Below are 14397 nucleotides of genomic sequence, written 5' to 3'. Positions count from 1 at the left end.
TAATATAATATAATATAATATATAGTATAATATGGTACAGTATAATATAATATAGCATAATATAATATAGTATAATATGATATGATATGATATGATATGATATGATATAATATACACAAATACTCCATCTATTCATACGGATACTTCAAATTCAGGACCACAAGATTTTTGCTTAACTGCTTCTATCTTACAGCTGTGTACCCCTTCTTCCAAAATTGAGTAGAGGGTTCTCAAAAACAAAATGGATAAGAGACTATCCCATACTTACTCATTTGTTTTTTCCTTAATACTCCTACAACAGTCTCACAAACACTGCCAATATGACTACTAAAAAGGTTTTTTTAAAAAGCCCTTTTCTGCATGCTCCATCACCTTGTTCTTGCCCTATTAAAAACAAAAAAACAAAAAAATGTTGTCAGAGCGTGTGGCCATATTGCAAATTATACTCACTCTCTTTTAACTCTCATTTAGTCTTAATTCCATATGTATATATAGACGTATGTGTAGATAGTGTTCATACAGTTCACAAAATGCCTTTTCATTTAGGCTGTTCAGAGAATTCAGTAGCCATTATGAATTTTTTCTATTTTACAGATGAGAAAGTGGGGCCCAGAGTGGCTGGGTATCTTGTAGGAGGTCAGAAGACCTAAGGAACAGGCTAAACGGCACACATTCTGGATCATACTCTCATTTTTGTTGCCTGTGTTGTGGGTCATTTCTGTCTTCCATGCACAAGAAGATGTACACATGTGTGCATGTGCACACACCCCCTCTCCTCGTCGCTAACTCTGTGAAATGGTTCTTAAAATTTTATTCCATTTTCTTCAGGGGTAAGCTGAGAATCCGCCATTATAGGAGGTTCATGATGTTATTGCAAATCTCACCACCAGGTGTCGCCCTAGTATACTGCGCAGGTTTCCTATATTGGTGAATTCCAAGGATTGATACTTCAGCTACTTTTACTTTTATTTTTTATTTATTTTATTTTTTAAAATTTACATCTAAGTTAGAATATAGTGCAATAATGATTTCAGGAATAGAATCCAGCGATTCATCACTTACATTTGACACTGAGTGCTCATCCCAAGTGTCCCCCTTAATGGCCCTTGCCCATTTAGCCCATCCCCTCCCCCCAACCCCTCCAGCAACCCTCTGTTTGTCCTCTATATTTAAGAGTCTTTTATGTTTTGGCCCCCTCCCTGTTTCTATACTATTTTTGCTTCCCTTCCCTTATGTTCATCTGTTTTGTATCTTAAATTCCACATGTGAGTGAAGTCATATGATATATGTCTTTCTCTGATGATAATTCAGCTAACTTTAAGTAAATCCATCATGCAACTTGAAACAGCCAAAGAGAGTAATGAGGATTAAAGAGGTGAAGAGGGTGATGTTGTACAAGAAGACCAATGGAGGGGCGTCTGGGTGGCTCTGTCGGTTGGGTGTCCAACTTCAGCTCAGGTCATGATCTCACGGTTCATGAGTTCGAGCCCCGCGTCGGGCTCTGTGCTGACAGCACGGAGCCTGGAGCCTGCTTTGGATTCTGTATCTCTGTCTCTCTCTGCCCCTCCCCTGCTCACGCTCTGTCTCTCTGTCTCTCTCTCAAAAATAAGATAAACATTAAAAAAATTAAAAAAAAAAAAGAAGTCCAATGGAATGGGAAACGTGGGAAGAGGGGATTTTTTTTCCACTTTGAAATTGGCTTTACAAGGCAGAATACTTAACCTTCATTGCTATATGTAATTCTTAAAAAAAATTTTTTTTTAATGTTTATTTATTTTTGAAAGACAGAGACACAGACAGAGTGTGAGTGGGGGAGGAATCCAGAAACCGTGGGACCTTTTTAGAAAAAGAATTGGGGCACCTGGGTGGCTCAGTTGGTTGAGCGTCTGACTTCGGCTCAGGTCATGATCTCACCGCTCGTGAGTTCGAGCCCCACGTCGGGCTCTGTGCTGACAGCTCAGAGGCTGGAACCTGCTTCTGATTCCGTGTCTCCCTCTCTCTCTGCCCCAACCCACTCGCATTCTGTCTCCGTCTCTCTCAAAAATAAATAAACATTTAAAAAAATTAAAGAAAAATAAAGAAAAAGAATGGTTATGAACTGAATGTTTGTGACTCCCCCCAGAATTCATATGTGGAAGCCCTAATCCCTAGTGATGGTGCCTCTGGGAGGTAAGTTTTAGATCAGGTGACGAGAGTGAGGCCCTTAGGATGAAGCTAATGTTGTTATAAAAAAAGGGAGAGACACAAGGTATCTTGTCTGTCTCTTTCTCATTCTCCCTCTCTCCTACCAGGAACTGGATCAGTTAGCACCTCGATCTTGGGCTTCTCCACCTGTAAGAAACAAATTTCTATTGTGTAAACCACCCAGTCTGTGTGGTATTTTGTTATATCAGCCTGAGCCCTTGAGACAAGAATCCATATTTTCCCCATTGTGATTTGCAAATAATGTAGATCTAAAATTTCTAAGGCCCTTTACGTGCTTGCTCTTGTCGCACTAAATCCTTGAGTTTAATTCAGAGCAAAGAGTGCTGGGATGGAGGGTGGGGGAAGGGTGGCATGGGTGTTAACGAAACCTACAGCAGCGTCTGCTCTCGAGAAGCTTACAGTCTTCTTGTAAGCATACCCCATGAGAGGTAGGCATACCCTTGTGAAACCAAAGCATACAAGGCAATTTGGGATCCAAGACCAAAATGACTTCAGATCATAAAGGCTATGCTGTGGGTTGTGTTCCACAGAAAGCCGACTCTGAGACAGTGTTTGATGTGTGGAGTATTTATTAAGGATTGCCCTTGGGATCAGCATCTATGGAAGGGAGGGCTCAGAAGCAGGACTGGGCAGAAGAAGAAGTCAAGCTGAGATCCCGACCCAGTGACAGCTTTGGCCAACCCCATGGGGATCCAGGACTAGAAAGGCCACCACCTTCAGAGATGTCTTGATCTCTGTCTCAATACTCCTGCCATATGTCAGCAGTCAATGTGGGTGACCCCAGAAGAGGAGTAAATATTTGAAAGCGAATGTAAAAATGTTAAAACTAAATCTGAATGACATGCTTGAGTATCACAGACATTTCTAGGCTGCCAAGACAGATGAGTGATCACACTGACCAGCGTCCGCTCTGTGGGTGCCATCAACATAAATGACAAGGAAGTAGGCTATTTGGCTTTCCAAAGGTCAAGACGACACCAAAGCCAGTTAGCAGATTTGGGCCAGATTCCGGAACCAAAGCCCATCTCGTGTGCATCTCTGACCTTTTGACGTAGAAATCCCATTTGAAGGTGTCTACTCTAACCGTAGTGACAGATGTCGTCTCTTTCCAGCATCCATCCTTGTGGGCAACAACATTCCTTCCTTCTCCTTTTCAACCATGTGGTTCTGGTGAAAGCTGACGGTCAGAGTGCCCACCCCCTGGACACAGTGGTTGGTTCAAAGTGGATGTGACCATACATACCCCTGCCAGGGAATCCGAGAACTTTCCGGGGATTTTTATGGACTGGGGTAAAGATCAAGTATTTTCTTTCCTCTGGGGTTCATGATTTGGGATGACTTATATCCAGAGCTACCCCACAGCACATCTCTGACTCATGTGGGATAATTCTAGAGCATAGGAGAGAATGAGAGGAAGCCCAGAGAGAAACAGGCAGGATAGAGTGCCTTGTTAGAGCCCTTGGGACCATCTGTCATCCCTGGGGCAGCTCGACTTCTGTCCATTATGTAAGCAAACGCGTTCTACTTTTTTGCTTCAGCTACTTTGAGTTGGGCTCCTGTGACTTGCCACGGAGATACTCGGTAAGATACTAAGGGAATTATCAGAGACGCACACAAAGGATGTTCATGATAGCGGTATATATAATCTTGCAAAAGAAAAAGAAGACCTGATAAGAGAAATGGTTAAAGTATGGTTTATCCATTGATAGAATGTTATGTAATCTTTAAAATTTTTTTTTTTTTTTGTAGGGGAGCCTGGGTGGCTCAGTCGGTTAAGCGTCTGACTCTTGGTTTCAGCTCAAGTCGTGATCTCATGGTTTCATGAGTACAAGTCCCGCATTAGGTTCTATGCTGACAGTGCAGAACCTGCTTGAGATTCTCTCTCCTTCTCTCTCTGCCCCTTCCACACTCGTGCTGTCTCTGTCTCTCTCAAAATAAATAAATAAACTTGAAAAAATTTTTTTAATTGTTTTTTTTCAAATATTCAACGACACGGAAATGCTTATGATGTGAAGTTAAAGGAAGGTATAAAACCGAAACAATAAATACTTCATGATTCTAACTTATGCGTATGGATACACACATGTATGAAAGTGGAATATTCCTGGTGGCTGGCATTATATTTTCACACTTTTGTGTCTTCTCATAATTTTTTATTTTTTTTTTCCAGGTTTATTGAGAAATAATTGACCTACGTCACTCTATAGGTTCAAGGCAAGGGGCACAATGGTTTGGTTTACATGTATTGTGGACTGGTGATCACAACAGGTTTCGTGAACATCCATCATCTCATGGGTCTGCTGCTCTGGCTCCTCCCCCTGGGAGGTCTTGTCTTTCTCTTCATCCCTACATCCCGCTCACACAGCTCCCACCCCCACGACCGCAGCCTCTGGTAGTCTCTGGGGGAAAACTGTGATGTCCTCCTTCAAGTTCACCTCATTGCCCCGGCTACTCGAGTGCTGTGGGGCTCTGGCACAGAGAGCCTCCTAGTCCAAGATGAAATCTCCCCAGGGAAGGCGGTGCTGTTCCCCACAAGGATGGATGCTGGACAGAGACGACATCTGTCACTACGGTTAGAGTAGACGCCTCCAAATGGGATTTCTACGTCAAAAGGTCAGAGATGCACACGAGATGGGCTTTGGTTCCGGAATCTGGCCCAAATCTGCTAACTGGCTTTGGTGTCGTCTTGACCTTTGGAAAGCCAAATAGCCTACTTCCTTGTCATTTATGTTGATGGCACCCATAAACCGGACACCGGTCAGTGTGATCACTCATCTGTCTTGGCAGCCTAGAAATGTCCATGATACTCAACCGTGTCATTCGGATTTAGTATTAACATCTCCACATTTCCTTTCAAATATAGACCACATTCTTTTTTTTCCATTTCAACTTTTAATTTAAATTCCAGTTAGTTAACATACAGGGCAGTACTGGTCTCAGGAGTAGAATTCAGTGTTTCATCACTTACATGCAACACCCAGTGCTCATCCCAACAAGTGCCCTCCTCTGTGCCCATCCCCCACCTAGCCCATCCCCCACCCACCTCCCTCCAGCAACCCTCAGTTTGTTCTTTACCTTTAAGTGTCTCTTGTGGTTTGTTTCCCTCTCTCTTTTTTCTGCCCCCCATATGTTCATCTGTTTTGTTTTTTAAATTCCACATATGAGTAAAGTCATAAAGTATTTGTGTTTCTCTGACTGACTTATTCCACTCGGCATAATACATTCTAGTTCCATCTACATAGTTGCAAATGGCAAGATTTCATTCTTTTTGATGGCTAAGTAATATTCCACCAACTAACTATATCTATCTATCTATCTATCTATATGCCACATCTTCTTTATCCATTCATCAGTTGGTGGACATTTGGGCTCTTTCCATAGTTTGGCTATTGGTGAAATACTATAAACATTGGGGTGCATGTACCACTTCAAATCTATATTTTTATATTCTTTGGGTAAATACCTGGTAGTGAAATCGCTGGATTGTAGGATAGTTCTATTTTTAGCTTTTTGAGGAACCTCCATACTGTTTTCCAGAGCAGCTGCACCAGTTGACATTCCCACCAGCAATGCAAGAGGGTTCCCATTTCTCCACATCCTCACCAACACCTGTTGTTTCTTGGGTTGTTCATTTTAGCCATTCTGACAGGTGTGAGGAGATATCTCATCTTGGTTTTGATTTGTATTTCCCGGATGATAAGTGATGTGGAGCGTCTTTTCATGTGTCTGTTGGCCATCTGGATGTCTTCTTTGGAGAAATGCCTATTCATGTCTTCTGCCCATTTCTTAACTAGATCATTTGTTTTTTGGGTGTTCAGTTTGATAAGTTCTTTACAGATTTTGGATACTAAGCCTTTATCCGATATGTCGTTTGCAAGTATCTCCTCCCATTCTTCAGGAAGCCCTTTAGATTTGTTGATTGTTTCCTTCACTGTGCAGACGCTTTTATCTTGATGAGGTCCCAATATTTTTGTTTTTGTTTCCCTTGGACATCAAATATTGGTCACATTCTTTTTTTTTTTTTTTTTAATTTTTTTTTCAACGTTTATTTATTTTTGGGACAGAGAGAGACAGAGCATGAACGGGGGAGGGGCAGAGAGAGAGGGACACACAGAATCGGAAACAGGCTCCAGGCTCTGAGCCATCAGCCCAGAGCCCGACGCGGGGCTCGAACTCCCGGACCGAGAGATCGTGACCTGGCTGAAGTCGGACGCTTAACCGACTGCGCCACCCAGGCGCCCCAGTGGGGGGCAGGCCGTGTGCGTATCTTGGGGGACGGGGTCAGCGGGTGAGAATAGCAGAGGTGAGCTTCCCATGTGCACCGGCCCCCTCCCTTCACGGGGGTGTCCCCTGTGCCTGGCCCTCTCGGGGGGGCCCTGCGGACCCAGGCAAGGCCGCACCCTGCCTGACAGTGCGCTTGGTGGCCCTGGGCCACGCGGCGGGCTCTGCGAGTCTCCGTGCTCCCTGCTCTCTCCCTGGAGAGAACCCCTCTGTGCTCTCTGGGTCTCTCGGCATCTCAGCTCCCAGGCAGGTGGGGGCCGGCGAGCTGCTGAGGGGTTAGATCTACTCGGCTTGGTTCGAGGAGGTGTGGGGCCTTGGGAGGTCACGTCCACGCTCTGATGCCTCCGTTTCCCAACCTGTAGAATGGGCACTAATTTATATTCCGTAAAGTTGCTAAGATGCTCCAATGAGGTAATTACGAAACTGCGCTGTAAACCGTAAGCCTCTAAAAACAGTGACTTTTGAATGTTATCCTTGCAGAAATAACAGCCAATGGAGGGAGAGACAACAGTGAGCAAGAATTATATCCTGCGTGGAAGGAAGCCCTGAATAATGTCAGTCACAGAGGAGCCGGCCAGCCTAGACCAGATCCCCATAAAAATCAAACTGCAAAGAAATACAGAAAAGAAGTTAAAGTTCAAGGCTGAGGAGCCATGTTTTTCTGTTGGCCCCTGGAATAGGGCATATAACTGCATCTTTCCCAATCAAAGCCTTTTGATGATTCATGGGCAATGACTCACATATGAAAATTCTCACTAGGGTATTACTAATAGTTTGTGTTCCTTAAAACGGAGATAACGTGAAGCAGAGGAATTACATAATTATTTTCTTTTCAGCCTTGGGTTTATCCGACGTGAAAATTTCAGGGAGGGGAACTGTCTCTCCTTCCTGCCACGAAAAGAAAAATCTCATTACCTTCTTCAGTAATCGCGTTTTCAACATACTTGTTAAAGTCAACCTCAGTACTGTTCTTGTCACACTTTGCAAACCACCGTGTAAGAAATGAATTTTTCCCAGGCTAGGAAGAAGGTTACACGGATGTGGACCCTCTCCTCAAGATTTCTTCACTGTCAGTAGCTATTGCAAAGTTCACTTATTATGTCTCTCTGAATTGCGTTTGTCATTTTGTTTTTTTTAATTTTTTTTTTAACGTTTATTTATTTTTGAGACAGAGAGAGACAGAGCATGAACGGGGGAGGGGCAGAGAGAGAGGGAGACACAGAATCGGAAGCAGGCTCCAGGCTCTGAGCCATCAGCCCAGAGCCCGACGTGGGGCTCGAACTCACGGACCTCGAGATCGTGACCTGAGCTGAAGTCGGACGCTTAACCGACTGAGCCACCCAGGCGCCCCGCGTTTGTCATTTTGAATCATGTTTATCAAGATTTCAAAATCCATCACTTCATCAAAATGCAATTAAGTAGACTAGCTCCCTACCACTCATTCCTGTCATTAAAAGGATCGATCGAATGTAATAAAAACCTCAAGCCAGCCATGCTAGAGTGATTTTAAAATAAATTGCATTTGTTCCGTTTTATTAAAGACTTAGGCATACCTAATCACAAACACTCTAATTCTGGTAGATTCCAGACCTATTGATGATTTGAACCCTGTCTCGATTCTACTGAAGTGTGTCCTATTGAATGTAGAGCTTCAAACATCCTGAAGTATAAAGGAGTTTGTGCACTATTTTATTTTATTTTTAAAAATGTTGATTTATTTATTTTGAGAGAGAGCTAGAGAGCGAGCAGGGGAGGGGCAGGGAGAGAGGGAGACAGAGAATCCCAAGCAGGCACCAGGCTGTCAGTGCAGAGCCTAACGCGGGACTTGAACTCACGAACTGTAAGATCGTGACCTGAACCGAAACCAAGAGTTGGAGGCTTAACCCACCAGCCACCCGGGCGCCCTAATTCGTGCACTATTTTAGTTCAACTGTCTTGATTTCCTTGGACCAGGTCTACGCTGACTTCACGGGATATTGAAATTAATGGCAACAATGGTGACGAATAGATGCTATTCATCTGAATGGCTGCGGTGGCTTAGGAACTTTGCATATATGCATTTAAATCCATCCCACACACTGCAGGTTTGAGGAAATGGCCTCGGAAGAGGTTAAATGATGTGCCGAAGGTCACTTAGCGGGTGGCTGAGCTGCAGTCCCAAATCAGGTCACCCGCTTTCCAGCATTGATGGGAGGCCTACTTAATAGTCTACCAAATGAAAGGATAAACTTAATTGGAAGGATTTTAACAAGGCACTTGATTCAGGCCAAAATGTTAATGTGGAGGCCAAAGACTTTAGGTCAGCCCTAGAGAGAACAAGAATGAGCAGGGGAGGGGCAGAGAGAGAGAGGGAGACACAGAACTCGAAGCAGGCTCCGGGCTCCGAGCTGTCAGCACAGAGCCCGACTCGGGGATCGAACGCGGGGACCCCGAGATCATGGCCCGAGCTGCAGTTGGACACTCAACCGACTGAGCCACCCAGGCGCCCCTGACCCGTCAATTTCTACTTTACAGGGTGTCTGGGAATTCGGCTCTCAAAGAATATGCACTTGGAAGAATTAAGAGGGAAACAAAATGTCTTTGGACAGTACACCTTCAAAAAATTATCCAAAGCTCCCTTTGCACGATGAGATCTCCCCCACTCCCCCACCCCCCCGCCAAGAGCCAGATATGAATCGGGTTTGAGATCAATTTCTTTCTGCCCAGAAATTTCAAAGCAACAATGATCTCTCAGAAGGAGACTCCGGGAGAGCAGGACAGCAGCAAAAATGGAAGAAAACTCGGCGACGAGGTTCCCGCATGGTGTCACTTCAACCCGGTCAGCTTTGTTGAGGTTTTCCAGCTGTGGCCCCCGCCGGGATCAGCCTGGACTCCTGTGCTTCCGGACGTGGTGGGAGCGTCCCCTGGTTGGGGCCAGATGTTGGGGCCCCATGTAAGGCACAAAAGATGCAACTCGATGTAAGTGGGCTTTCGTGTAAGGGAATCAAAACAGGGGCCGTATCATTCTGCTCCCAAGCCAGGCATTTGGAGAGACTGAAAGATAGGAGCCAAGGAAACACAGTTTTTTGGAAGGAATTTATAGCAGGATTATCTTCTAAGACATTTCAGTAGATGTTTCCAGTAGGATAGATACTCACAAAACCCCCCTCCCCCCTCGCCTCCTGCCCGCCTGTTAAACTATGTTGAATTGAGGGGTGCCTGAGTGGCTCAGTCAGTTGGGCGTCCGACTTCGGCTCAGGTCATGATCTCGTGGTTCGTGGGTTCCAGCCCTGTGTTGGGCTCTGTGCTGACAGCTCAGAGCTTGGAGCCTGCTTCGGATTCTGTGTCTCCCTCTGTCTCTGCCCCTCCCCAACTTGTGCTCTCTCTCTCTCTCTCTCAAAAATAAACATTTTTTTTAAAGTTAAAAAGATAAAATAAGTTAAATACGTTGAATCGAGGGACACCTCGGTGCCTCAGTTGGTTAAGCAACCGACTCATTGGTTTCGGCTCAGGTCATGATCTCAGTTTTCTGAGTTTGAGCCCGGTGTCAGGCTCTAAGCTGACCATACAGAGCCTGCTTGGGATTCTCTGTCTCCTTCTCTCCCTGCAGCCACTCCCCCCCCCCCCCCCCCCCCACGACTTGTGCTGTCTCTGTCTCCCTCAAAATAAATAAAATAGACTTTAAACAAATGCTAAAGTGTGTTGAATTGAAACATAATGCACATTCAGAAAAGGGTATAGATCCAAGTGCATAGCCCAGTAAATTTTCACAACAGGAGATACCTATGTAACCAAGTTTGATTCAGGAAAGACCGGGAACCAGCCACCCCTCTTCTGACTTTGTTACACAATTGATTCACTTTGCCTGTGTTTTTACCGGATATAATTAGATACCTTGTTGTACTCTGTGATGGTTACTTTTACGTGTCACCTTGACTGGGCCACGGAATTTTCTGGACATCTGGTGAACCACTCTTCTGGGTACATCGGAGAGGATGTTTCCGGATGAGATCAACATTGGAATTGTGGGACTGAGCGAAGCAGATAATCTTCCCCAGTATGGGTGGGGCCCGCCCCATCAGTTGAAGGCCTGAATACATCAAAAAAGGCTAAGAGGAAACTCTTCCTGCCTTTGAGCTGAGACTCAGCTTTTCCTGCATTTGGACTCCCACTCTTCCTGGTGTCCAGCCTGCCAGTCTTGGGCTGGAACTTACATCGTCAACTCTCCTGGGTCTCCAGCCTGCTGACTGCAATCCTGTGACTTGACCGTCTCCGTAATCACACGCGTCAATCCCTTATAATAAATAATAAATCTCTTTCTTCCCGACTCTCTCCCGCCCCCATATATATGTATATGTAATTGTTTCTATTTCTCTAGAGAACTCTAATACATACTCTACTCGATTTTGCAACATTTTTATGTAACGTCATGAACAAAGTCTGTGTAACGAACTTGAATTGAGTATGTGGAGTATTTATCTAGTCTCTGTCACGTCTTATAAATGAAACGCCTGTTTCTCCCACTGTATTTTTTCTCGGATTACAGTGTTGGTGACATGGACTGTACGTGCCTTTCCTGGAGGAGCTGAGGTGGCAGAATTCATGCCTCCCTGAATGAGGACACTTACAGGTGATGGAACCAGTAAGTGCAAAATCCCACCTATACCCTGAACACACAGGGCCGAAAGCCTGGCGTGGCCCCCTGAATCCAAGCTAAGGAAGTGTGCTCATGGAATGGATGGTTGACCCGATCTTGAGGTGATCTCAACATCAAACCCAAGTCAAGGCAACACATTCCACGTGGGTCTTATCAAAGACAGACTCGCGACTGTCCTATATTGAGGGCCTTGCTTGGCCTTCGCTTTGGTACTTCTTTAAATAGACAGTAGCCGAGTGGAGGAGGGAGACTACATCTGGGGCTGCTGTGCCATCAGGAGCGTGACCATGATAGTCGTCTGCACTGGCTTGTCATTTATGGGAACATGAGCCAAATGCCAGTCAAGGCACCCATATAAAGTCGTAAAGCCCCGCATCACCCCTGGCATAAAACTTGGCCCCCTCACTGGCTTCCATCCATCAGAAATCTATGTGTCCCAGCTATTTGGTGAGTTTTAACAGAATTTTGCTGAAGGCTTTGGAGTAGCAGTGGTTCATCATAATGCAGCACAGAATCTGTCTTATTCCCCATGTCCCTTCTGCCTCCCCTCTTTCTCAGAAGCTCCACGAATGACTCTCCTGATCTTACAGGAGTAATTGAAACAACATCTTCTGTTGATTGAGAATTCCTCCAGAGGCCTCACTCTTGGCCTCGAGGAGCCCGTCAAAGCCGTTCTTCCAAACACGTACAGAGCTTCCCCAAAGAGATCTAATAAAATAAACATTTTCCCATGTTGTGATAATTCGACCAAATGTCATGAATTCTCTGTATGCTCTGCATTAGTCTGGGCCCAGGGAGCCCACGGGAGTGTAGAAGATAGGATTCCCTATCCTCAAGGTATTGAGAGGCCAGTTGGAGAGACAACGTGCATGACATAGGAGATACTTAACGCCAAATCATGAGTGGGGACTGAGAGACGGGCTAGGTCGGTGGCACTCAGCTGGGGGAAGGGACGGGGGTGGTTCTTGTAGGACAGGAAGGATTTGGTGTGAGTGAATGGTGACAGGAGAACAGTTCAGGGGGCGGACACAGGCCTCAACTGAGTGGTGAGTCTGGCAAGGAGCGTGAGCCTGAGTGTGTGTGTGTGTGTGTGTGTGTGTGTGTGCGCTTGGGCCAGAAGGAGACTGGGCACTTGTTGAGAACTGATGAGAAACAACCTCGAGGGGCACCTGGTGGCTCAGTCTGCTAAGCGTCTGACTCTTGGCCTCGGCTCTGGCCAGGATCTCACGGTTTGAGAGTTCGAGCCCCGTGTCAGGCTCTGTGCTGAGAGCGCGGATGCTGCTTGGGATTCTCTCTCTCTCCCTCTCTCTCTGCCCCCTCCTCAGCTCTTGCTCTCTCTCTCAGAATAAATAAATAAACACTAAAAAAGAGAGAGAGAAATAACTTTGAAATTGTGAAGGGCCCCGAAAGCCAAAATGAGATGTGGCTTTGGGACCAGTGACAAGGGACAGTCAAAGCAGGTGTCTCTGGGCAGAAAGGGAGATGCAGGGAAGCCCCATGAAGAAGTCTCGCCTGATAGCGGTGAACAGGTCACACTGGAAGGGTGAGGGGGACCAGCTGTCCCTCGAGCCCAGGAGGTCAGTTCAGACAGATGGGCAGTGGGAAGGGAGATGAAAAGACAAATGTGAGAGGAAAGACAGAGTTGATGTCCAGGTGGCGTGGGGGTGAAGGACAGGGGCACAGGTGAGGGACAGCCCCTCTCTGAGTAGGTGGGCCCTATGTGGGTCACAGGTGCCTTTTAGCCTCTGCCACCAGCATGGCTCCCTGTGGCTCCGCCTGGACAAGGCTTCTAATGACCCAGTGAGTAAATAATAACTGAGTTGGTCCTGTGTCGTCCCGTTACTCAGACCCTGTCACTATTTGCGCCAAAGAAAGAATTCTTAACTTAGGGACTAGGTGTCAGGAGGTCTGCAGGCTCAGAAAGTTTACTAACCTCCAACCGAAAGGCAGGCGCAAACCATTAGCAGTCCCTGTGACTCTGTCACCAGTACAACACTCGTAAGACATTTTCAGTCGCGTTACGGCTGTTTGGAACGTCACGATTGTCACCACTTTCTCAGTGTTGATAGTTAGACCCGCTGCCCAATATTGCTATTAAAGTATGTTCATAATGAGGCAAACATGTTACTTTGCATAAACTGTAAAACTATCGGATTTGGTTTGTGTCCTTTATGATCCTGTGTGATCTCCCTTTCCATGTACGTAGAAACATTCTTCTTAGAAGAGGCCCGGGGCAGAAGCGGGTGAAGAAGCCCGCACTGAGGTCCCATCAGCTGGGGTCTGAGCTGCGCTGTTCTGTGCAGAGTAAATACGACTCATGCATCCAGGAAGTGCCAAAACACGGGCTCAGTGGAAGCTGACTGTCTGGAAACTAAAGCCTGGGTTAGATTGTTAGCTTTTTTTTTTTTAGGAAAGAAAGCTTCAGATGCCTGGAAAAGGCTGACAGGTGGTCTCCTGGCTCCCGCACACCTCAGAAGAGCACCCCCAGGAACCTCCAGCCCCCAGCAGAGGGTAGAGGGCACTCTCTCTCCCCTAAGCTTCATGGCCTGCCTTCTCTTTCATTGCCGGGTCCGCTGCTGGTGGTGGGGGAGGGGGATCGGCATACTTTAATCCTAATAATCCCCCTTGTCCTCGGATATTTATGAAGTACATAAAAGACCATGTGCTGGGGATGAATGCATTACAAGGAACCTCGGTTTCCTCATTAATTCGTAACGTCCCACGTGTTATTGTGCTTAACGAAGTACTTTCACGTTCCGCGTTGAATTCGTTCACGTTGGAAGATGATGTTATTATGATCCCCGAGGTTGCAGAGGAGAAAACCGGGGCTCAGAAAAGTGCAGACACTTGTCCCTGGCCGGGGGCACAGCCAGGACTCGCTTTTGCAGGTGCAGACGACCCCTCCTACCTGCTGCCCAGGATCAGTTTCTCTGTTGACCCTGGTGACTGGTGCCTGGGGCACGGGCTTTGGCCTCATCAGGGTCCCGGCTTTCTTAATTAGACCCATGGGAGCGGCCCTGGGGTTACAAATAATGGTGTCGACCACCGAGTGGCATCTTGGAGAAGCTCACAGGGGGTTCTGCCTGTGGCTGAGTGTGCTGGAGTGTGGCTCTGATAACCTTCAAGGAAATAAGTCCTCCGTATGAGATACACAGCCGTTATCCCAGACCAGTGCCGCTAGGACCTTAGGGTCTGGCGAAGCAGGGCTGGGCCCCAGAACGGCGCACTCTGGGGGTCTCTCCAGCCCTCCTCCCGATAGCCATGTGTCCCCTCCG

The 14397-nt window shown here is 46.3% G+C and overlaps 1 long non-coding RNA gene across 1 annotated transcript in view; it reads left to right on the top strand.

The window, feature by feature from the left end:
• The window catches only part of LOC121015124 (uncharacterized), a 43359-nt gene extending 31889 nt beyond the window's left edge, over positions 1 to 11470 (top strand). Inside the window, exon 4 of the long non-coding RNA XR_005783637.1 lies at positions 11012 to 11470. This is a non-coding gene — a long non-coding RNA (uncharacterized LOC121015124). The remainder of the gene's footprint in view (positions 1 to 11011) is intronic.
• The last annotated feature ends 2927 nt before the right edge of the window (positions 11471 to 14397 follow it).

This window comes from Herpailurus yagouaroundi, unplaced genomic scaffold, assembly GCF_014898765.1.
Source record: "Herpailurus yagouaroundi ecotype Mexico unplaced genomic scaffold, PumYag 205, whole genome shotgun sequence".
Classification (NCBI taxonomy): domain Eukaryota; kingdom Metazoa; phylum Chordata; class Mammalia; order Carnivora; family Felidae; genus Herpailurus; species Herpailurus yagouaroundi.
This window is presented reverse-complemented; position numbering and strand designations above follow the sequence as displayed.